Here is a 25,564-nt window from a genome sequence, read left to right as displayed (position 1 = left end):
TCGTGTTCCCCTCGCGGGAAGGCGCGGGAATTTTTTTAACCTCGTGCGTCAGTAAGCTCGTGGAACATTGGGTTCACATGACTGGTTAACTATATAGAAGACAACGCATTACTACCAAGTACCATGTACGGCTTTAGACCACACCTGTAAGCTACTTCAACTAAAGGAACACATCAACCTTTGTATTCCCAAAACCCACAAATATTGCATCCTTGCTTTAGACAGCAAAGTGAGCTTCAATATGTCACTCCCGACGCCATCCTACAGGACCTCGCCACCCTGAACCGCGGTACGAACACCTACCACTACGTGAAGGCGTTTCTAACAGACCGCACGGCGGCAGTGGGACTTGGACACCTACGCTCACCTAAGTTTACCATTCATCCATGTGGTACCCCACAGGGGTATGTCATTTCCCCACTCCTTTTTACATCACTATCAAATATCTAGCTACGGAACCCTCCGCCATACTCGACATCAACCATGCTCTGTACTCAGATGGCTTGACTTTATGGACAACCTCACTATCCATCGGAGGCCAGCAAGAAGCCCTTCAAACAGCTGTTGATTGGACATGCAGGTACTTACAGGAACGCGGTCTTACATGCGCACGTAAGAATCGGCCCTCCTTACTTTACGACAACGCACAAACGACAGAAGAATCTCTGCAGTAGTAGACACTGAACTCCACATTGAATAATTTCCTTTACAACTGTTACTTACTTACGCTTACTCTGACTCGCCATCGCACAACCCAGATGAGGCTCCCATACAGTCCTAAAACTTCAACCCACCCAAACTCAGCTAACCTAATTAATTCACCGCATCACACACAACCAGACGGGACTGAAAGAACCAGACCATATCAATCTCATTGAAGCCTTTTTCATATGGCGCGTTACATACAGCATGGCTTACCTGTCCTTAAAGCTAGCCGAACGGTGAAAGCTAAATATGCTTATCCGACAAGCCTATAAGATGGCCTTCGGACTTTCTACATACCCATCGAACACCAAGCTCTTACAACTGGGCTTACACAACACCCGGAAAGAGCTCTGTGAAGCACAACACACACTGCAATTCCAACGGCTCCAACTCACTAACGCTGGACGCACGACACTGGTGCGGCTAAGATTATTAATCGTAGCCGGTTTCCAGCTGCAGAGTACATATTACACTGTCTATACGGCAACACATCCGCGTTACCCCTATTCCTCGCAATACTAACCCGACCTTTCACATTGGACGACGAAGGACCCACGCCAACTGTCCTCACGAACAATATCAGCATCAAAAGTGATTACTACACACAGATTCCTCTCCCTAAACAACCAAAAACGCCTATGCGATATAAGTGGTGAATACAAAACTTCAGACCGTAGCCACAGCCACTGTCCTCCCCAAGGACACCGACATAGCCGAGGAAGCGGCAATAGCCACTGCAGCCGCCACAACACAGAGATCTACCTGACAATATTGAGGGATTCACAAGAAGCTTTTCGCAACTTCCAGCGAGGCGCTCTCTTTTTAGCAGCCCTCCACATTTTCAAAAATAAAACTCACCTTCCTGACCTCTGAATTATCTGGACACCAAGTAATTCAGGCATAGTCGGCAATGAAGCGGCGTACACCACGGCTCGCGAATCAGAACAGTGGGCTATTGTAGACAGCCACAACCCTATGCCACCTCACCATTACACGCCCCAACGCCAACTAACATACGGTGACATGTTCTCTCACTACCGACTAGCCCGCCAAAAAATTCCTCCCTTACATTAGCAACTCACCAAAGAGGAGGGAGCCATACTTTGCCAGCTCAAAACTAACACCCCCCACACAACATGCCCTGGCACAAAATATTCCCCACCTAATACTCACCTCAATACCTCTTCTGCCCCACATCAGGAACACTATACTACATAGTGTGGCCTTGTCCAAACAACCCACATCTTCTTTCGAATCCTAAGCCTGCCAATTCATAGTGGGCGGCGTAGGTGAGCAGCTCCAACCTCCCAGCTTCGGCTGGTGAACAGGCGTGGAAGGCCGGCTACAGCCAGGGAGTCCTGGACTGAGGACACCCTTCACTGGTCCAGAGTGACCTCAATCACAACGGACGTGGTAAAGGCGGCCCGCAAGAAGCATAACCGAGTATTCTCAGCATCCGAATCCTCAGCCACGGAAGACATAACCACCGACCTCCTGACCACCATTGAAGCCATTCTCATCCACTACCTCCACCGCACACCCTCACGCACACCGAAGCATACACCTGGCGACGCCTACAGATATTACTACAACTGTACACGACTTCCCCACATTGCTCCAACGCTCTACCCGACAACCTCCAACCATCTAATACCACACTAGACACTTTCCGTGTTGTCATTGAATGCCCGCACTCTTCACCCCTACCTCCCTGACTGACCCCCACCCCTTCCCGTGAGCACTGGGAGAGGTTGCTGACCAGCTCCAACTGATAAGATCATGCTATGCTGGTCGACCGGGCGGTGACGGCGGCATCCTCTCGCGGCTTCTATGCGGCTGACCACACCTCTTACCTTACCTCTTCGCTCTAACATAAACATTTGCTCATCATCATCATCCACGCGGCATGTTCCAGGAAAGGTGGTGTCATCGTAGAAATTGTTGGGAATTTGTGTCCTCGTTTTTATTCAGGACATGACGAAGTACGCAGCATATGAGCTCTTTGCAATTTGGAAACTCGATAGCATTACTTTTCCAGTATTCGGAGGTGGAGTAATTCTCGCCATATTTAGAGCAGGGCAGCTTCTTATGGCGAACTTGGCGCAATGGTCATGCGTCTGTCATTTAAAACAGCATCTCGGGTAAGAAAATTAGGTACCCACATGGCAACTGATGAAGGCTGCCTTTACGGTCTCAGATAAAGAAAAGCTTCCGCAGGCTAGTATAGCGTGTCTTGATTAGATTTGTTTGCCACCTTTTCATATTGTTTGTCTGCAAACACTGGACACTTCCTGATCCTAAATTTCTTCTAGGTCACTTTGTGGCTCGCTCGTAAGTTGCTTATCAGAAATGAGACAACTGACTCAGCTTAGCGTAGTATGCACAGAAAGCGAGTTTGCTTTGATTTAAGCAAACTCGCTTAAACCTAGCGCGGTTTTGATGCCTTTGAAAATTGTTAATTTTCCAGTGTAGGGTGGAGTTAACTTCTCCATAGAAAAAACGTGGCAATTTTGTGGATACTTAGGCGGCTACTGATATTTTTCGCATGACAAGAGTTAAATAGCAGGATTTCCGGAAACGTTTCTGGACACTTTTTCTTTAAATGCCTCGGTGTGGACGACTCGGGGTATCTACATTGCGCCTGAAAGAATTTAGAAAGAAATCAGTATTCCTTTTTATGGAAAAGGAGGATCAGCGAAGTGGAGTGCAGGCAGGGGAGTGCGCAAAAAGCACACGTGGGTTTGTAATTTGAGATTGAGACAACTTTCTAGCTAATCAGCTGAATGAATCTTGAAAGAACTACAGGGCTTTATTCCAGGGGACAAACATGGGGCTGTCCGTTTTCCTTTCACGTCATGGACCTCTTACTGCCGTGTACGCCACCAACCCACATCGCTCGATAACGGAGGACCGCACTTAGGTCGTATCGGGCCATGACACGACCACACTCAAATCTCCCACCAGCACAACGCGGATGTCATCGGCGAGCGCAAGACGCATGGCTATGCGTGCACGCTCCCCCCTTCTCCACGAAACCTGTGCCCGCGTAACCGGCAACCGGAGATGTGCGCGTGCTTCGACGTGGAAGATCCCAGCCAAGCTTTTGCTGCGAATCCCTTGAAGCTGGACGGGAAACATACCGGCCAAAATGTTACACCGGGAGCTCTTACGAAGAAAAGACAAAAAAGTAGCACTGGGATGTGAAAAATTTCCGAAGAATGCAGATTTATCCTCACATAGTATATGAAGAAACCGGGGCACATGCAGCTTCGAGCTTCGCTGTAAAAAAATATATGCCGTGAAAATATCCAGGGTAAGGGCGTTAGGTCCGCTAAGTTTACCCTTAATGCTGAATGGACTGATCCGGCGAAAGCCCGTCTGGTTGGGAAGGGCCATGATAGAGAATAATGACATCCCATAAGCTGCACATTCAACCAACGCCATTTGCCCTGCGTAATTCCAACCACATGACGTTGGGTGTGTGGGCTAGAAAGCTGCAGATGAAAGCCCTACGTAGGCTGGGCATTGTGTTGTGCCACATGCCATTGTGGCCAACCTTTTGCACATACAGAGGCCGCATAACTCAGGAGAATAACGAAGATTGTTATTTTCTAATCAGGGTCACGCAGTAGATTAATCACCTATCGTTGACTGTTTCGAACACAGAACTAACGCTTTTGAAGGAAGGAGCGTAAATAAAAAGAAAGAAGCACACACACACACGCTCGTTGTTTTACAGCGAAGCTTTCTGCGGCTGACTGATGGCGTATGTCGCGTCGAACCAGTGTTGTACGGAACGGCGTTACAAGGAACGGCGTTCCTGGAACTAGTTCCTTTTTTGAGGAACAGAGGAACGCCACCGTTCCATTAAGGGTCGGTGGAACTGTAACGGTAACTCGTTACGTTTTTAAAGGAACGGCAGGAACGGCGTTCCTGGCGTTACATCGCTAGGATTTGGCTGTTTTTGATGCCAAGGCTCGAGTACAAAAATCCACAAAGCGCTACTGCGTTTCTCTTCCTATAAGATGGTCAGTTTGCCCGCCCTTCAGCCGTACGGGCTTCCTCGAAGGTCTAAGGCAGAAGAATAACCACGCAGCAGGCCGCAGCTTGTGCTTGCTTTCATGCTGGTTGCTTACGCGGCGTTCGACGGGTGAATAGCATAGCCGCGAGAATGCTTTTCACCCTTCATAGTTTGTCTGGGGAGGCCAGAACGCGCGTCTGGCCGATAGAATTGTTCCCTGGCGGGGAAAGAATAGAGAGTTTTAGCAGTCCGTCCGTTCTGTCGTATGCGTTGACCAGGACCCGGCTGGGCACTAGGGCATTCGTCGCGGTAGGGGGATTAGTTCTGCAGGCCTGCCTTCGCCATGCCCGTGCCTCTGCACCCTTCCTACTCGCCCTTCCACGCGCTCAGGAGCAGACCGGTCCCGGTGAACCGGGTAACAACGTAGCCAACGAAACGGACGGACTGCTAAACGGGATCCGGACATTTCGGTGTCGGACATTTCGGTCCAGAACGTTTCGGTGTGGACATTTCGGTGCACGGACATTTTGGTGCACGACGTCTGGCTAGACATTTTGAGTGAGGGGATGTCCCAGGCATTCTTTGAACATTTTAGCTTTAATATTGTAATTTCGTGACTTGGTATGATTTTACGTTCGAGGCTTGTGCTTGCGCCGCCGTTCGTGGAAACGAACGCTAAACCCTGGCGGAGCATTGCCACGTGAAACCCAATTTCTGTAGCAGATGGTAAAAATTAACGTTGTGAATTTGGATTCCTTCAACCAGTTTTTGTTATTTTAACATTCATGTGAACAACCCTAATACTTTAAGTGTTACCAAAGCGCTTTCCTTTCACTTCACCCAACGGTGCAAGACGCTGCTGCTTTTAGTCTATCCCCCCCCCCCCCCGCAAAACTTCCGCGAAAAAACAACAGCAGCAAAACGAGGTCGATTAGGCGCGTGTGCATTCCGTTTTAATTATTCTTTCAATCAATCTCGCCTTCGTTGCATTCGGTGTCAGTTCTACTTGAAACTAACAAACCAACGATCGCACTTACGGTGGCGTTACCTAGGGGAGGGGAAAGCTGAGCCCCGCCGGAAATCATCCCCCTAAGTAAAGAGAGAGGGGTGTCACTTGTGCTTCACCATTGCGTCGACTGGACTTTGAAAACTTGAAGACGACTGTTGCCGCTCTTGTCACACTAGCCTATTCATTTTTTTTGCTCTTTATAATGGGAGGAAGCGACGTACACCTGGGGTGTCCATGATATGCGCGACTTGATGAGTTAATTCCCAAGGGGGCGGCTGAAGGCGCAGAAAGAGCGATTCCTGGAGTGGGGGCGCCGTCGATATGACCGCGACACGTGGAAGGGCGTAGCAAGCAAACGATAGTGGCCATTGTGTTCTCAGCGGCTTTTTGGGTGGCTTTTTGGGTCACATTATAGAGGTTTCGTGCGCCCATGGTGAATGTAAAGCTTTTTCTCTGTTTTAAACGCGAAGTGTGCTATGTAATTGTTCTGAATGTATCACCCAATTCCTGCAAAAGCCTCCACTAAGAAGCTAGCAGTATGTTCTAAATAAAAAATAAAAAATCACTGTGAGGACGCTTCGGAGACTGTGAACTCCACCACGCCAGTAGGATTTTCAGGGGAAACCGAAAATAATATAGCCGAAGAAGAAACGTGGTCGAGATTCGAGCGTGCAGGTGGGAGGTGGGAGGTGGAAGGGGGGGGGGCGCTAGAACAAAGAATTAAAATGTGGTAAATATAGGCTTGTAAACATTAAACGAAGGTTGGTTGTCCCGAACACAATGGCTGGATTTTGTATGCACAACCTGTACGCGCTTAATCAGCATTTAGGACTTTAGAACCTGCGGGTGTTTTCTAAAAGGCTTGTTTTTCCTCCCCGACAATATCCTAGACCAGTGTTTGCGAATTCATTTAGCAAGGCAGCCCGGCCTACGTAATACTCTTCATAAGGTTTTCTTCATTCTGATGGGCTAGTAATGTTTGTTACTTTTTGGATACTGAGAGTGTGCATGTAATTTATATAATTTGAGGGTGTGATTTTAAAAAATACAAAAGAGGCGGTAGACCATCGTAAACACGGGTAATTGTCTTAGCTAAAAAAGAGCGAATATAAATTAACAACCTGTCATAAATGAAAAAAAAACGTGTGTTAAAGAATTCAATCGGCTGCATAACAGGTGTCCCCAGGAAGAGGTAAAAAACAAAAATATATAAATGTAGAATTTTTAAAAAAACCTGGCAAAGATCGAACATGGCATCTATCAAAAAAATAAATTGACGGCTCCAGATTGTTGTCCATAACCCACGTCAAGCGGAAATAAAAATATAACGGCTGTCGCAAACAGGCAAGCACCGGATAATTTGGTCGCCGAAATGTCCGTACACCGAAATGTCCGTACACCGAAATGTGCGTGCACCGAAACGCCTGTACACCGATACGTCCGTACACCGAAATTTCCGCGCCGAAATATCCAGCACCGAAATGTCCTCGAGCCGTCTGGAGTTTGTCTCCCTCTCTCCCAAAAGAACCGCCGCTCACTTTTACTGAGCCACGGCTCACTCGTTCTTCAAAAAGAGCGGCTCAAAAGAACCGGATCACTCCTGAGCGACGCATCTCTATTGGCGTCACTGCGGTCTTGCTTCGCATCGTGTGCCACTTCGTGCCGGAAATCTTTGCAGTCTCCGTGTGTTAGTGTCCTTTGTGTGCTGCAGGCGTTTCTTCATCTTTGTGTTGGTACCGGCACACACGGTCATGGCGTTGACTCTTCATTCGCATCGTGTGATGACTAGAGACCGGATTTTAGGCAAATGCCTATTTTTTTCCTTGCGTTCCTATCGCCCAATTTCAATATATGAACACGAATCGGAGGTCAAGGATGGCTTTTGTGGTGGTTTTATAGTGCCTATAAATGCCTATTTAGGGGGTTGGTGCCTGAACTCCGATAAATGCCTATAAATGCTTTTTTTCTCGAATTGGCGCCTAAATCAGCACTATGTAGCGTCAAGTTTCGCTTTCGAGTGCAATTTGATACCTTTATTCATTCTACCTGGAAATATTTACTGTTCTGAATTCTATGGGTTTGAACCTGGTCCTCTTTTTAACACTCCTCCCCCCCCCCTCCCTTTGCGCCGGTGCAACCGGAGCGGTGGCTTCTGCGTGCTTTACGGGTGGCTTTCCCGCAGGACTTGGCGGTGGACGCACAACTCTACTCCCCAGGGGAACTATGATACCGTCAGGGGCAAAGAAAGTGATGGGGAAAAATTACACCCACCTCCCCTCGCGGGAACCCTGGTGTGATGCAACGCATCTGGGTGGTTCCATTGGTGTTTCCGTTCGGTTGATTCACTAAAGGAACTGTCCCATCAAGCAATCGTCGACTACTGCGAGATGGTGCAAACGGAGCACGGACGACCGTCGACTGAGACCGCGTTCGCTGTCGGAGAGAGGAGAGGAGGAGAGTGGAGGAGAGACGCACCTGTGCCGATGCCGCCGCCGCCACCGCCGAGAGGAGAGGAGGAGAGTGGGGGAGAGACGCACCTGTGCCAACGCCACCGCCACCACCACCGCCGCTTTAGGCGAGAGCGTTCGCTATCGGAGAGAGAGGAGGAGGAGAGTGGAGGAGAGACGGACGCCGCCGCCGGACAGACGCAGGAGTGACATAGCCCCGAGCAAGAACACACTGTGACGTATCTAAAAACACTGTGACGTACACGCCCTTATCTTGTTTGTAATTTACTAGTTGAAAGGTTCACCACCAGGGGAGAAATTGGCTCTAGGCGATTGGAGCCGACCAATAGGAGGCACCCTTCCCTTCTGGTCCGGTCTTTCAACGTGCACGGTCTGGCTTTCTCCGCTGCCCTTTTCAGCCATGCCGAAACGGAAGACGCCCAGAAGTGCGTTGATCCGACAGTGGACACCTAATAGACGGAGAGACCGTGTTCTGCCAACCTGCGGAAAAAACGTGAGCCGACGAGTTTTTACGTGGCGTGAGTGTTTCATGTGTTATTCGAAACCACGCCCCTCGATCAAGTGCGCTTGATCTAGGGGCCGTGGTCGAACTCGAAACTATGCAAAGTTGTCCATTGCGCCGCTTTGGTTGGCGCCTGGGCGTCATGGCCGCGATTCGCTGTTATTGCTTTTTGTTTATACTGCCCCTACCGCTGATGAACGGAGCGTGTTTTTAAGATATGCACTGGACATCCGTTAAATCGAAGTCCACCTCGTAGCTACTCGGTTAATTACATGCAGACGCTAGCTACAATTACCGAAGTACGCCACGCTAAGTTAGCATGCAATTGAATCTGGTATCTTACTCCCCCGCCGTGCCACCGTGAAATTTAGGGTATGATGGCGCGCGCTGAGTCAGTTGAACAGAACGTCAATGGAATCTCACCTTCTTGTTTTTCAAGTACGTTTTGGTTGTATGACACGCGTAGCAGCGCGGCGCTCAAGTGCACTTATGCCATCAAATAGGACGCAGCGGGGATGTTCGAGCGCTTCTCTGCGGAAGTTCGAATGTTTATTGACGCTTATCGTATTTATTTGTCTTCTGTTAGCATGTCAAGACGCTTAGTATGCTAGCATGTTTATCTGCGCCGTGATGTTGAATATACGCTTCGCATTTAGGAAATCCTAACGCATTTGCGCAGATTCCTTGCGAGAAGAAGTACCACCTTGCTCAGCATGAGAAGACAGCAGGTCACCTGTCAAACATTAAGCGGGACAAGCCCTCAACATCCAAACAGTCTTTTTTGACAACCGCCTTCAAGGACGACAGGACGAACGCTTTCAACGTTGATTTATGCGAGGCCCTGGTGGCCGCAAACATCCCTTGGACCAAAATTGAAAATCCCGTGCTGAAACAATTTCTATAGAAATACTGCAATCACAACGTGCCGTCTGAGTCTACTTTGAGGAAGAACTACCTCCGGCCTTTGTATGAACAGACATTAGCAAGAATCAGAGAAGAGCTTGGACACTCCTGCATTTGGATTTCCGTAGACGAAACAACAGACATCAAAGGGTGCTTTGTCGCTCACTTTCTTGCTGGGAAGCTTGTGGCGCACGAGAAGACAAGGGCTTTCCTCGTGTGTTCGAAACCTTTGGAGAGAACAAATGGGGAGTCTGTAGCATTCTTTGCAAACGAATCCCTAAGGGTTCTTTACCCTACAGGAGTCGAGGCCACCAAGGTTCTGTTGCTATACACAGACGCTGCAGCCTACATGCACAAGGCCGCTCATCTCCTGAAGGCCTTCTACCCGCAGATGCTCCATGTCACCTGCCTAGCGCATGCGCTTCATCGTATCTGCGAGGAACTGAGGAAGCACTTCACTGACGTCAACGAGCTTATTGGTTCAGCCAAGGCCGTGTTCCTGAAGGCACCCTCTCGCGTGCGCGTCTTCAAGGAGATGCTGCCTGATGTGCCCCTTCCGCCTGAACCCGTCGTCACACGATAGGGAACGTGGCTAGAAGCTGTTGAGTACTACAACTGCTACCTTTCGGATATCAAGTCCGTGATCAACGGCCTTCCAATTGACGAGAGTGTTGCAGTCACAAAGGCTCAAGCTGTCCTCTCCGTGAATAGCCTTCCAGGAGACCTCGCGTACCTTTGCGCCGCCTTCACGTTCTTAGTGGATTCTATCAAAAAACTTGAAAGTGCGGGAGAAACTCTTGTTACGAACGTTGCGCTAATTCTCCACGCACCGGAAAGAATCGCCACCGTTCCCGAAGAACCCGTCACCGAAAAGGCACGTGCGAAGATGCAATCGGTCTTGGACAAAAACAAGGGGTTTTCTGTCCTTAAAGAAGCTTCAGAAGTCCTTGCTATTGAGCACTGTAGGATCCCAGTGTCAATTAACCCATTGAATCTTCCCAAGTATAAGTACGCACCAATGACATCTGTCGACGTCGAGCGTTCGTTCTCCGCGTACAAAGTCATTCTCAGCGACAAGAGGCACAATTTTAAACCCGGAAATCTGGAGAAGCTGGTAGTTACCTATTGTTTGTATAATTTTCATAGTGATTCTTAAACTAGGTTTTGAATTCTGTCAAAGCACAATTCTTAAAGGGACAGACAACCGATTTTTGTCGAGTATATATTCTCTATCCCAAATGAAAGGGCATCACTTAAAGCACCTTGACGAGAAACGGTTTTGCTGATAACGCCCTAGAACTTTTTAAGTCGAATTTTTAGATCTACGAGCCGTATGTGACCCTCCCAAAACTAATGCTGGCAACCATGACATAGAGTAGCTCGGCAACATACTTTTGTCTGTATGCGAAGTAAAAAACGATGTTTAAAAACTTGTTCCCAGCTAAAAAAGTTTGAATCGCATTCTTTCCTGTTCCTTTATGTGTTTTTTTTTAATGCAAGGGTCTATTTTGCACGAATGCGCCATCTGTTGGGATAGACGATAGGTAGAATCTGGCTTCACGTTGTGGAGGCGGGAAGTTCGATTCTTCCCGGGCGCGACGTTTTTCTTTTTTTTTTAAGCTGCCGTTGGCGTATTTGGAGACTAAAATAAAATATTTTGGCAGAACAAACGCCCCTGACTCAGACAGAATCATCAAAGCTCCTTCGCTGGGTCTGTTTGCTGAACGCTGCCGTTGATTCTGGGCATGGTGGCTCAGTTAGCCACACTGAGAGCAACCCAGCGGCGGCGGGCGGCGTGTCTTTAGAATTTTCAAAGTAATGTTTAGAAATACATATACTATTTAAGCTTGTACAAATACTTGTGTTAAAAGGTTTTCAATACGTAAATAAACGTTTCAGCAGTTACAGTAGCTGGTAGGTTTGCAGGTCACGTGACAGGGACACATATTGTAGTGCCAAGTTTCGACACTACGAACCGCCACCCTTCCGATTTCAGGAAGTTTGCTGCCAAATTAAAATTATTTCCGCCAGTTTGTTTAAAAATTGCTTGTGATTACCGGGCTATATAAAACGCTGGCTTTCATATGAGCTACAGAACATATACGCGAAAAAAATCGGTTGTCTGTCCCTTTAATATTTATATTCCGAATGAGCGTATGTGTATTTGGCAGTGTTGAAAGGTCTTGCCTGTATAATTAAGGTACCTGTAGAAAATTGCTAAAGTTTGTACGTAAGTTCTCACGAAACAACATGTTAATTTCTTAACAAACCTTGTCTATATTTTATTTATTATTTTCTTGCTTTATTGTAATTTAATTGCGTCAGGCAGACATAACTTTGCGCTTTTATAAATCAGTATTACCATATTTCAAGTATTGTTTCTCCTGCCTGTTTCGCATCTGAACATGTATGTAAGCAATACGCTTGTGAAATTAAGCCAATTGATCGTCATTAGCCCAGAGGTATTACGGGGCAATTCCACGTCTAAGGCCAATGTATAGAACTTGTTATGAGAGAAAAATACAGAATTGAATTGAATTGAATTGAACTGTTACTGCCATTGTGGCCTCATAGCAATGACATTTTTGGATTTCCTGTCGTGCTTACAGTTCGCCCACGTCTTCACATGAAATTATTAGCATTTATCTAAAAATTTATTGCGCCTATTTTATTCTTTTTAGTGCCTAAAACGTTGTTTTTGCCGCCTATTTTTGATGCCTAAAACATGCTTTTTTAGTGCCTAAAAATCCGGCCTCTAGTGATGACATCATCGCGAAAGTGACCGGGGGATAAAAGCTCGTTGTCGATTTACATGAGGAAGACGACGAGGAAGAGGCACCAACGCGGCCCTCAGCTTCGCAACTACTGCAGGCTATGGGTGTCGCGCGCCTATTTTTTAGCATCGAGGAGGCGGAAGAGGATGTTTCCCGTCTCGTTTGTTTGTCAAGAAACAGAAACAGAAAGTTATCACGGAATGTTTTCGTCAATAAACATTACGAGTGATTTTATGCAACCCGATCTCAATTCTTGCAGTTTTTCAATGAACTTCGTGGGTTCGAATTCGGTTTAATTCGAATTCGTTGAGCATTCCCGCGAACTTCGATTTGAGAAGCTTTCACAGTAGAACTGAATTTCTTTCCATATTGAAGTATTCTTCGAGACTGCCTGCGTCTATAGGGAAGTTCGGGGCATATGGATCACAAAGTATAGGAGTGGTTTATGGGAAAGATTTCGAAACGCATCGGGGGCATCATCGTCATCATTGCAACATTACCCACCAAATTAGTGTGCGCGGAAGGTTTGAGATAAGGCTGTGTCTAAAGTACCATACGACCGTACTGAAAGCGCATGATTCCCCTGAAGCGGCGTCCGCCGGGATCTTGATAAAAAATGCCGCGAGCGGCCCCACTTTTGCCACCAGTAATGCACAGCAATAGAAACGACTTCTGAATGCGTATCTGCCATATACTGCTCTTTTAGATACGAAGCCTCTCATGCTCGTGGCTGTGCCCCTCCCTCCCTCGTTGTCGTTGTCCGCCGTCCGCACTCTACTACGCATGCGCGTCTCTTCAGCCCCGTCTGAGGTTGGGCTGACGTCAGCGCAGTCCAGTATAAAAAAATTGCCCCGCATTTCCCCGAGGGGGAGAATGTGAAAGTGCGAATGCACGGTTGTCGGCCCGCTTGCGGCGCTTGCGCTCGGCCTCCGCAGCCCACCCCCTCGCCGCCTTCTCTTCCATCTCTTCCATCGGGTTTGTAGTATCACGTGTACACCACGCAGTTATCAAGCCGCTATAACGCCGCTGAGTCGCCAACGCACGCCGCTGACGACGTAGTTTGAATGCGTTAAAGATATAAGGCGCGTCTAACACTGATATCACCGTCGCGTCTGTGGCTTGGTCGGTAGCGCGTCGCGCTGCGGCCCGCAAAGTCCTCGGATCGAAACCTGGCGCCGGATGCTGTTTTTTCTTTAAAGAGCACTGCGGACGCCGCCGCCGACGCCGGCGGTGGATGGTTTGGGGTCGCTTATAAAGAGCATTCGCTCTTAAAAGAAATAGTTAAGCGGCGGCCGGTTTCGATCCCACGACTCACTGGCCGCAACAGGAGTTACGTGGAGCTCTTCCCACTGCGCTACAAACCGAGAAGAGAGCATGTGCTACGAACGCGAATTATGTCCTTCATTCATTCAAACAACGTCAGGAAGCCACTGATGCAACGAAGGCACGCGAAACTGAGCGTCAACGGAAACGACGAACTGAAAACTAATGGTAATTTCAGTCGACCCTATGGCTGCTTCGCATACTACTCAGGGTTCCCCTACGGGAAGATGGTGTAATTTCTTTCGTATGTGCCGTAATCCACAAGTTTAACAAAGCACAACTGAATAAAGGCATAGAACATATATTTTCTCAACAGAAACCAAGACCAAACTGTAAAAGCCGCACTTTCATTCGGTTGGTATCAATGAAGGTATACAGCTGCTTCCGTTCCCTGGTGGAGCGTGAACTGGGCAACGAAAGGCCTTCGCGAAATCTCGGAGCTGCTTAAGCGTCATGTTTTCCTCTTCTGACCACGCGTTCAGGCAGAAGTGGAAAGTAGAGAAAATGTAAAAAAGCTGCGCATGAGACAACTTCCATAAGCTCCACGCAGGTTTTTCCTTGTACCAGTCCGTTCGGTTGAAGGTTTTCAGAGCCGAAGCCAAGGCAAGCGCGTGCGTCGCCTCGGGAAGTCCTCCCTGGTAGAAGCCTTCGTATGAGTCGTTGCTCGACGTACGCGTTACAAAGAAGCATCGTGCAAGGAGGTTGATGTTGTCTCGTGTCTTTGAACCCCACTCGACTTCACTTAGTATGATGTACCAGAGATTCTCTGCCATCCAACGGCCGAGTACCGCCATGCTTAAAAGATCCGAGCTGAATGACTCACCGGGAACAGCGTACTTATACAGATATGGGGAGAAATAAATTACGTTGTGGTCTATGTAATAATACAAAGGAGAATAATCCAGGACGTCACCGCGGGCATAGTAAGCGTTTTTCTTCAACTCGGTGATGAATGCGCGCCCTTGCAAGAAGATGGCGCTGAAATGCTCGTCTGGTGTTGGAACAGGAGCCGAAAAGTCGGTGCCCTGTAATGACAGAAGTAGAGAAACACTTCCGAAGAAATTCTCCAGGCGCTGCGTATCTTCAGAGTGGAAAAGTTGGCTGGCACGACAGTCCCTGTAGACGGCGTCTTTAACGGCAGCGAACACGGAGGTGATCTTCCTTTTGTTCTCAGTTTGCGGGTACAGTTCCTCATAAAATAGGTTCCACATGTCGTCCAATTTGTCAAGGCTTTCTTTGCAGGCATCGAAGACAACTACTGTAGACATTCTACTGGACACAAGGAACTTCCCCAGAGCGCTTTCGAGAGTTCTCCACATAAGGTATGCTGCTCTGAGTCCGTTTGGCGTACCTCTCGCTGGCGAAGCAAAAATACTGTAAATTCCCCTCATGGCTCTTGCACTATTCATGACTCCAATGGTGGTAACAGAGTACCCGAGCATATCGAGGGCAGCTTTCACTTCCTGGACGCTCCAAACATCTTTGTCGAAAATGTCGTCTAGCTGATATATGCTTAGGACTGACGACCGATAGTCTGCAAAGCGGGTGCAAAGTTCTTTTCTAATTCCTACTGTTTCCTGTTTGGACGCCGTTACGTTTATCATTATTTGGAGGGCGCTCGTCAACGCATCCAGGGCTTCCATGGAGTACGGCTTGAAATCACACCCCAAATCGGCCTCCAGCGCAATGTAAACTGGCGTATCCGGAATTGCCGAAATCCAAGAGTCAAGTTCGTATTTTAACGACATCGTGAGCATAAAGGCTATGGCATTTCTGCTGTCTGGCGTTGAGAACACCTCCTGCATTGCGCCGAACAGACCAGAGGCCAGGTCAGAGAAGAAACGCTCTCGGCGAGAGACAGTCTCCAGGCAGGACTTAAAGTAGGCAGTGAGGAACTGTCCGGCCTTGCCCCTGGTAGCGCCTTCAGATTTCATTGTGGTGGTAACCACGCGTATTGCATCTGCGTGCAGTGTTGTTTTAACCGACTGTCCACGAACCCCGCTCTGGCAGACGTACGCATAGAAGTCGGTGCACGGTTTGATGCTGAAGTTGACGATTCGGGCCATGTCTTCGGCCTCTTTCGGACAGCAGAATGGTGCAGTGGTGTCGATCCGGGGTGGCCGGTTCTCGGCCGCGTAGGCAGCGTAACCACGGATGGCCGCGAACAACAGCGCAGTCAGGAAGGCGGTGATCGCAAGAATGACAACAGATTGCGGTCTTCTTTTGACACGGGCATCCTGAAGTCCCGGTGCTTCTGAATTCTCAAGACGCTGACGAGGGGAACGTCCGCTGTCAGCCATACCCTTCTTCTTCGTCGCCTTCTTTGCAACCAAATGCAGACATTTTGTCGGATGAAGATGCACATCTGCACCAAATAAATCGTTAAAACTAAATAAAGCAGAGCTTAAATTGCTCTAACGCAGATATAACGTATTTTTATTTCGATATTGAGGTGTTCTTTCAAGATTTCTGTGCACATGTGGAAGTTGGGGGAATACTGATGACACAGTTGATTTTTCGTGCTACTTGAATATTATATTGAAGTGTTATCCATTTATCCTTTAATCTCTGTTGTATATTTGTAAAACGTAACGGCGGCAGGTTTCATTTGAGCTGACACATGGCTGTCGACTTTTTGCTTGACGAGTATGCGGCGGTAATATGAGTGCAGTTCTCACGGATTGAAACGTGCTCTTCTTCATCTTCGTCTTCGTTGCCCAAGCGCAATTAAGTCAAGACAATAAAACATAACGTTATGATACAGGTCCGCGTAAGGTTACATGCAGATTCGCAGTCTCTACACACGAAAAATGGCTAGATCTGCACAAAGCAGGGCCGATATTTTGGTAGCACGTGGAGGAAAGACATGTCTATTGTTCCGTAAAGGGTTAAAAAGGCAATGAAGTGAATTTGTCAAGCTCCTGTTTTTCCTTGCACTGCGTAGACTGGCTCAAATTAACAAACTTTTCATGATTTTTTTTGCTGTTGATAAGGCGGTATTTAATTTATAAAGCCTGAAAGACGAAAAACTACCATGCGCGTTTGGCGGCGGCTGCACCAAGTAACCGCAGTGACCTCAGGTAAAGGTGCTACGTGATTGGATAAAGTACAAGTTTGGCATTCAAACAAGTTTCAATTTCGGTTATGTGAAACATGCTGGGCATCCGATGTTATCGTTGCATGGGCATTCTCTATATCTCAGTAATCGTCGTACCGCGCTTCTGCCATGTTGTCAGATGTAACATGCCTAAGATAAGCCTCCCAGGATGGCTTGGAATCGAATCAATCACTTGCCGATACCAACGCAGTGGAAGAACTCCCTCCGTGTCCCCGCATACGTTCAAATGAGATGTGCTTTTTACCCATATTTGGAGCATGCCTCACTCATGCCTATATCCTAAAAACGGTGTTTGCACCAGGCCAAGGGTCTGCTTATTCTAGCCTGTGCCCACTGCCCGCAAGCAGTCAGTGCTTATGGACACAGCACGCCAACGAGAACTCGTTAGCGCGTCAGTGTCAGCCTGCTCGTGTTCGGCGAGCTCGTTCGTGGAGCAGTGAACGTTACGGCCCAAAAATGGTGAACTCAGTATAGGAAACATTGGCCGAAAACTAACAAGTCAAGTTGCAAAAAAAAAGTATGTACCCTCGGGGATTCGAACTTGCGAATTGCAAAATGACATACCTAGGGCCTCAGACCACTCGGCCCCACGCGAACGCTGCCGCCATCAGAAATATGAGGTATATAATATATAACCCCATTACACTTTTATTAAGTTTTAGCATTTCGAACAGCTTAGATGACTATTTGTTGTATAGCGCTCGGGCAGTAAGCGTCCCCCACATTTTCACAATATCTGATGTCTAGCAATTGAATTTCTTAGACGGAAAAGCGTTCGCAGATGTGTAGTCGTGCTGCAGCGCGCAGTGCTTGTTCAGTCATAGCAAGCAAAGTTCATCCTGCTCCCTAGTTTTACGCCGTACGGTAAACATGTCAGTTGATTTTATTTCCTTTCTACGTATATTGACTTCGCTGACTTCTCCCGCCTTCAATTTTTCCTAGATTTTCCTACTAGCGTACCAGTCAGCGAAGCGTCGCAGGTGCTCTTGCGCAGCGCTTGTCTGCAGCGACCTGGACTTGGAACTTCATACAGTGTACAAACTAATAAACTAAAGACACGCACATTCATCCATTGACAGACGTATCGTGGCTTAGTTTCGACTGAGCGAATCAACTGCGACGACCCGTCGGCGGCCGTCGGGCTAAACGCTGGGCCGAAAGGACTCTGTCGGAAGGTCGGCGACCCGTGCAGTCAAGCAAAGTCATCCCCTCCTGACGTCACACGAAGAAAACGCCAGAGAAAATGGACGAGGATGCAGAGAAGACGACGGCATTTTAGAATTGATTTCTGTACTAAATAAATTCCCGTAAACGAACTCAGAGTGGTCGAAACATGGTCTATGGACTCCGCACTACAATTAGCGCTAGTAATCCCGCAATGTTTACAAATCACTTCAATGTCTCTTTAATGGATCTTGACGGCGAGGTTGAAAGTTTCGTTTTTTCGAAAGATTTTTCCGCTAAAATATCAAGTCGGCGCACCTTAATGCTGTTCAGGTCACGCACAGACGAGGCTCACGCTGCACCACAAGCTGAGCTGTGGGAGAACCTGGTGACCAGCGGATATCTGAATTTATAGCAACTTCTGGCATCCAGAGCGAAGGCTCCCTGCTCACATCATGGATTCCCGGACTAGGGAACCACACCCCTTTAGAAAGCTCCAATAAACGTTTCGCTCTCTCTCTCTCTCTCTCTCTCTCTCTCGGTTGGAACGCTCGGAGCTCGTGGCAGAAAGAAGAGCCCATCTTCCGCCGAGCCTATACGAGTTGGCATCGTTATTGTTGTTGTTGTGGTTGTTGTTCCTTTGTTTGAAGCGCATACCCACTTGGGGGATTGGCCAGGTAGAGAATAATCGCACAACAAATATAGGAATTTGTGAAATAAAAGTGCGTGCTACGCGAGCAGTTGGAAGAAAAGGATCTTCTTTCGTGCGTGTGCAGCTCAAATAAACTCAAGAAGAGCGTCTGACAGTGTTGACGCCTTGTATCTGAGACGTAGGCGTGTGTGGCTGTAACCACATTTCTGTGAGTAAACCCAAGCAAAATGGCAGCAAACGAAAGTAAGCCCGGCATTGGAAGGGTAAGTCCAAGTCTGTGAATTGTCTTCGCGAGGTAGTTTGTTCTCATTAATGAGAAGCCGCGGCCATTTAAGAGAAAATGCTCTGTGGTTTCAGGTTCACCACAAAGACCACAACGACCAGAGGAGGTGAGACCAGCGCGCTGCATATGGAAGTTGAGCTGTAGAACTCTACAACGTGAGCTACTTAAAGTAACCTCGCATTAGCGAGACTCGCAAAATCGGAAGTTCCACGCATATTCCAAGTAGGAAGACGAGGACTAAACCTGTCTCAAAAGCAGTCAGCCCTGCAACAAGCATTCTTTCATTCTTAGGAAAAATGTCATTAAAGGCTAGGAGAACAGGGAGAAGTTCCAAGGACATCGGCATAACGGACGGAATGTTGATATTAAGGGGGGAAAGTAATGTCGCGACATACAGACATTGACGGCGGTATTGGTGGGGCCTCCACAAGTTAAAAATAAGGCCGGTCGAGCCACCATCAGTGCTAAATCTCTGCGAAGAGTCGGTTTAAAAATCCTAAGTACCGTCAGCACAGTTAAAAGCGCGAACAGAGATTTTAGTGCAGGAAGTCGGGACTCTAAATACAGGATGTAATTAGCCATGTACTTCGGAGGCCGAGGCACTATCTCAGGGCACGTCGCTCCAGTAGAATAAGCGGATTGAGTTTGTATATTGGAGATCCTGAACAGAGAGCACATCCGAACTCTAAGACAGAGTGCACGTACCCACTGTATATGAATATTAACGTATCTCTTCTCATTCCAAACTTCCGGTTTCTACTTCTGCGCAACAGACAAAGTGCCCGTTCGCCCTTCGTCGAGACGGGTTTTATATGATGCCGCCAATCATGCTTGCCATCATTACTAATGGCCAAGTATTTTAAAGTTGTCCGTTGCGGAATAATCTCCTCTGGTATGTGAGGCAGAGTGTAACAAGCACGGATACGGGGAATGCCAGGACTGCGCACTTGGCAACATTAATCGACAAATTCAGATTTGATAACCACCGTTCGACAGAATTCAAATATTTTTGCGACGTTTGATAAAGCTGATGGATGTACCGTTCTGCTTCGAAAAAGGCTATATCGTCTGCATATACATAGCAGTATACGTCATTTTAGGTAGGAGTGGATCTAATCAGTATGTTAAACAGAACAGAAGAAAGCACTGCTCCTTGTGGAATGCCCCTTGTCTGATGTAGTGTAGAAGTCTTAAAACCATTTTTTTTTTTTGGAAAAAGAAATTACGGCCAGATAATAACGGTTGAATCTGTGAAATAATGTAATTGGGTATACCGCATTCTTTAAGTTTAGCTACAGGGACGATGTATTCTACACTACCATATGCTTTCGCAATGTCCAGCGTGGCAAGAACGCAGATTTGTTTGTTTCTACGGGAAAACTGGATACAGCTCCCCACACCAAATGGAGCATCCTGGACGGAAGCCAATCTGATGTACACTCTGTAAATTTTCCCTACGTAGGAATCGAAGTAAACGGCGGTACAATATTATTTCTATCAATTTTACCAAGTTACTGGTCAAAGCAATTGGTGTAAGGTTGTCCGAGATGGGGATTTCCAAACGCTTCGCAGCACAGAGCACCCACGTGACATATCTGTTCGCACGATGGAGAACGGTAATTCAACCTAAAATGACCTCAAACATGCCAAATTACCATTATTAAAGGGACACTGAAGTGAATTTGTCAAGCTCCCGTTTTTGCTTGCACTGCGTAGACTGGCTCAAATTAGCACACTTTTCATCGTTTATCCGGTTGACAAATCGGTAATTATTTTACAAAGCGCGAAAGAAGAAAAACTACCATGCGCGGTTTGCGGCGGCCGCACCAACTAAGGCTGTGACGTTGAGAGGAGGGGCGCCGTGATTAGACGATGCCCAAGGTTAGCAATCACACAAGTTTCGGTTTCGGTTTCGGTTCTGTAAAACATAACCAATGGCTTTAATTGTTGGATGGGCATTCTCAATATCTCAGTAATCATCGTACCGCGCTTCTGCCATGTTGTCGGCTGTAAAATGCACAAGATAAGCCTCCCAGGACGGCTTGTAGTCGTAGCATTCACTAGCCGAGACCTACGCAGTGCATGAACGCCCTCCGCGTACCCGCAGACGCCCAAATGTCATGCGCTTTTCCCCCATACTTGGAGCTTGCCTCCCTCATGCCTGTATCGTAAAAAGCGTGTTCGCACCAGGCCAAGGGTCTGTTCATTCTGGCCTGTGCCCACTGCCTGCAAGCAGTCGGTGCTTATGGCAACAGCACGCCAACGAGAACTCGCTAGCGCGCCAGTGCCAGCCTGCGCGCGTTTTGTGAACTATTTCGTGTAGCCATGAACGTTGCGGCCCCAAAAAAGGTGAACTCAATATAGAAAACATCGGCGGAAAACAAAAAAGTTAACTTACAAAAAAAAAAAAGCACGTACCCGCGGGGATTCGAACTCGTGACTCGCAAAACATTTGCGGTGAATTCCTAGCGCCCCAGACTGCTAGGCTACGGAGCGGGACGCGAAAGCCTTGCTAATATAGGGTATATATTGTACAACCGGTTTACACTTTTATTTAGTTTTGGCATTTCAAGCCGCTTAGGTGACTATTTGTTGTACTGCGATCGTGCAGTAAGCGTCGCCCGAGTTTCCACAGTAGCTCACGTCTAGCAATTGCATTTCGTAGACGGAAAAGCGTTCGCAGATGCGTAGTCGTGCTGCTGACCGCTGTGCTTGTTCGCCCAGCGCAAAAAAGTGCTTCCCGCGCCCTAGTTTTACGCTGTACGGTAAAAATATCAGCTGATTTTATTTGCTTAGTACCTATATTGACTTCGCTGACTCTTCTCCCGCCTTCAAGAGGCCTTATATTTTCCTACTGGCGTACCAGTCAGCGAAGCGTCGCATGTGCAGCGCTTGTGTGAAGCGACCTTGACTTGGAGCTAGATACAGTGCACAAACAAACCAAGTAAAGAAAGGCACATTCTTCCATTCACAAACGTGTCCTGGCTTCGTTTCAACTAAGCGAACGAATTGCGACCAAGCAATTTTTTTTTAACCTCCTTGATTGCGACGACCCGCCGGCGGCCGGCGGACGAAACGCTGGGCCGACTGACTCTGTCGGCCGGGGAGCCGTGCAGTAGCGCAGCCGTGGCGCAGCCAATTGCCAGCTCATCCCCTCCTGACGTCACACGAAAACGCCACAGAAAATGGGCGAGCGTAAAGAGACGAGGACAGCGTTTTCGAATTAGTTTTTCTACTAAATAAAATCGCGTAAACGCGCCTAGAGTGGTCGAAACATGGCCTGGGGACTCCGGACTACAATTTGCGCTAGTAATCCCGCAATGTTTACATATCACTTCAGTGTCCCTTTAACAGAAACAACGCAAAAATTTGAGTTTCGAAAAAAAAAATTAAAAAATGGCAATAGAAAAAAGCAAGTTGCACCCGCTGGGCCTCGAACCCAAGCCTTCAGAGCCATCACTCAGTACTCTACATTCATGCTACAGAGCCCGAACCGTGGGTTCGTTTTAGCAGGCGCTCAAAAGAATATCGTGCGTAGTGACATCACAGGTGTTACGTGGGTGCTCTGTGTACCAAAGCGTTTGGAAATACGCCTCCGGCATAACGTCCACACTGGGGTGTTTTAGTAGTAGTACAATTTTAGCAATTTTCCAATCTTCGGGTACCCAAGCTGTCTCCAATGACGTATTGATAATGTTTAATACGTGTGTTTAACTATTTATCAGATGTTAAGTTTGCCGTCCTCATTTCCTGTCACGCATATTCAAATCTAGCCCTATACACCAGCCATCACAATTTTGTTTAATTGATTTTACTATGTCCGGTTTGCACGTTTTTATAGCTACATTTTTGTGGTAATCACTTCTCTTCATTAAATAACTTCTTCTCTGGCACTCTTTGCCCTCGTTGACCTTGCGCCATTAAACTTCAACCATCATCATCATAAAGTTTAAAAGATCGTAAGAATTATCCTCAAAGAAAAGCTTTATCGCTGCAGTCCAGATGCCATTGGACCCTGGGGGGGCTGCCGGGAGGCGCATAACTATATCCACCATTTCCTCAATTTACTGAGTTAAAAAGTAATATTTGGGTATTTTTATTGATCATTGGTCGGGGAGTATTCATAATCAAAGCCCGAATAATTGTGCCAATTACTGGGGCTCTGATTATGACATTTTTTCCATGCAGCTTTCCTACGCCGATAATAACTCGCACAATCATTATTGCACGACGGGCTTATACCGGCTTTCTTCTTTGACAAAACAATAAACTCAGAATTTGTTAGAGAACTTTTCATTAACGCTGTTACATTTAGGGCCTAATCTCCGTTGAACCACTGGGCAGAGATACAAGGGACGAACTAAACTTCGTTTTCATGAGAGCAGAGTTAACCAAGGTCCGCACCACACGATTAGGTGTGATTGGTGAAACCGCAATATCAAAAACTACCGGAACGTGGTCGCTACTTGTAGGACCATGGTTTCTACGTCATGAAGAAACCAACCCAGCCTTTGCAATGTTAGGTCCAAGACTGAGCGCATTTGATTACGAAAAAAAAAGTCGCACTACCTGAGTTAAAACATACTAAATAATTTTCATCTGTCCAGTCGAGCAAACGACAATCAGAAGCGTCCGTCTTGAAGCCCCAGCTCACATTGTGTGAAATAAAATCTCCGGTAACTATGACGTTTTCATCTTCTTCTCTGGGCGTGGCGCTCCTAACAGAGACTGTTGTGTCGCTGTGGCCTTTTGCAGGTATCACGGGGATACACAAGAGAAAGTAGACGCCCTTATTCCTTTACCGCATTCCCTATCCCTTACGAGACTTTGAGTCACCTTTTTTTAAATGAAAAAATAAATAAAAATAAATAGGTAAATAAATAAATAAATAAATAAAATTCAGGCCACTTTCTTAAGACAAACATGGTTAAAACGCAAAAATTTCTGGCATAAAACCTGAGTCAAATCAAAGTCCAAATTCCCCACTGCTTCGGCCCTGCCGGATTGGCACAATCGGATAGACGTCGGCTACATAACACGGGAAAGACTTTTTATATTACTACAACGGGAAGCATTTTTTCTCTAGAGGCTGTTGATGTACCCTTGTGGAAACTCATTTCGTTTATCATCATCATCGTTTCGTGAAGCCCAATGTGTAAATTTGGCGTTTCTGCAGTGCGTGTTTAGCGACGAATGACGCCGTAAGTCAGGCATAGAAATGTTCGCCTTATTATACAACAATAACGATGCAATAACCATACAGCAATGCTGGAATTAACCAGCTAGATATATAAAAAACCAATGGACGTTGCGCCAGCCATCAGCCATTTCGTTGGCATGCCTCTTGTGACGTTGCACCGACTATTTTTGATGCGAAGCATCTTATCGTAGGAGCTTTGTCCCTCCCTTGTCGTTGTCGTTGTTGCGCCGTCCACACCCCCACTGCGCATGCTCGGCTTGCTGAACGCCCGGTGGTGTCTTACCCTTCTATGGCTCCTAGAGCGACAGTGTTGCCGGTGTCTTCCTGGGCTGGCACGAGACGAGCAACATTAGGGTTCAGCATCTTCAGCAACATTAGGGTTCATCCACTACAACAGCCCTTGACATTTGACACACCATAAGGCGGTCATAATCAAAGCGGAACGCCAACCACAGCTCGACGACACGTACGTTGAACATGATAATGATAATGCTTAAATAAAGACAAACTCATACCACGTACAACGTGTCTCTCTCTCTCTCTCGCTCTCTCTCTCTCTCTCGCGCGCGCTCTCTCTCTCTCTCTCTATCTATCTATCTATCTATCTATCTAGCTATCTATCTATCTCTCTCCCTCTCCCTCTTTAATGAGTCTCCACTCTAACACCCCCACCCCCTTCCAATAAAATTACACCATATTCCCGTGGGGTAACTCTGAGTAGAATGCGAAACAGCCATGGGGGTCAGCGCAATTTCCCTTTTCGTAGTTCCGGTAAGTGAAAAGTGTGGTAGTTACCATGGAAACCAAACGGTAAATATAACGGTAGCTACGTACCTCAACCTCACGGAAACGATTAACTCAAAACTACTGGGCACATAAAGCGACCCCATGTCTGCTTCGCATACTACTCAGGATTCCCCTACGGGAAGATGGTGTAATTTTTTTTTTGCTATTACTGGTATAAATCATTGTGGGGGTGCAGAGTGGCCGGTGTTTCTATTTGACATCACCGTCCAATAGTCGGCACGAATTAACGAACTGATTCCTGCGTTTTGGCACCGCAGCATCTTTTTTGTGTGTGTGGAAAATAAACATTCTTCGGACGACGAAGAGAGTTCGGAAAGTGGAAGTACTGTTTTCCTACATACCGCGCAACTGCTTGGTTCGGTCGCATTTGGCCGTGTTGGAACTCAATAGTAGTTATTGGTGTTGCTCGTGCAACCGGTGTGCGACATACGTTTAAATGTTCTCTGTTTTTAAAACGCTAGTATATGGGAAACTGCGTTTGGGAGGAAAGAGGAACAGTTTCAGCGTTGATCTAGTGGTATCCACTGTCTGTCTGTCTGTCTGTCTGTCTGTCTGTCTGTCTGTCTGTCTGTCTGTCTGTCTGTCTGTCTGTCTGTCTGTCTGTCTGTCTGTCTGTCTGTCATCGTTGTCAAAAA

This window comes from Haemaphysalis longicornis, unplaced genomic scaffold, assembly GCF_048455015.1.
Source record: "Haemaphysalis longicornis isolate Haplotype H1 unplaced genomic scaffold, Haemaphysalis longicornis Haplotype H1 scaffold_10, whole genome shotgun sequence".
Lineage (NCBI taxonomy): Eukaryota > Metazoa > Arthropoda > Arachnida > Ixodida > Ixodidae > Haemaphysalis > Haemaphysalis longicornis.
The sequence above is the reverse complement of the archived record's forward strand: the minus strand, read 5'-3'. Positions refer to the sequence as shown.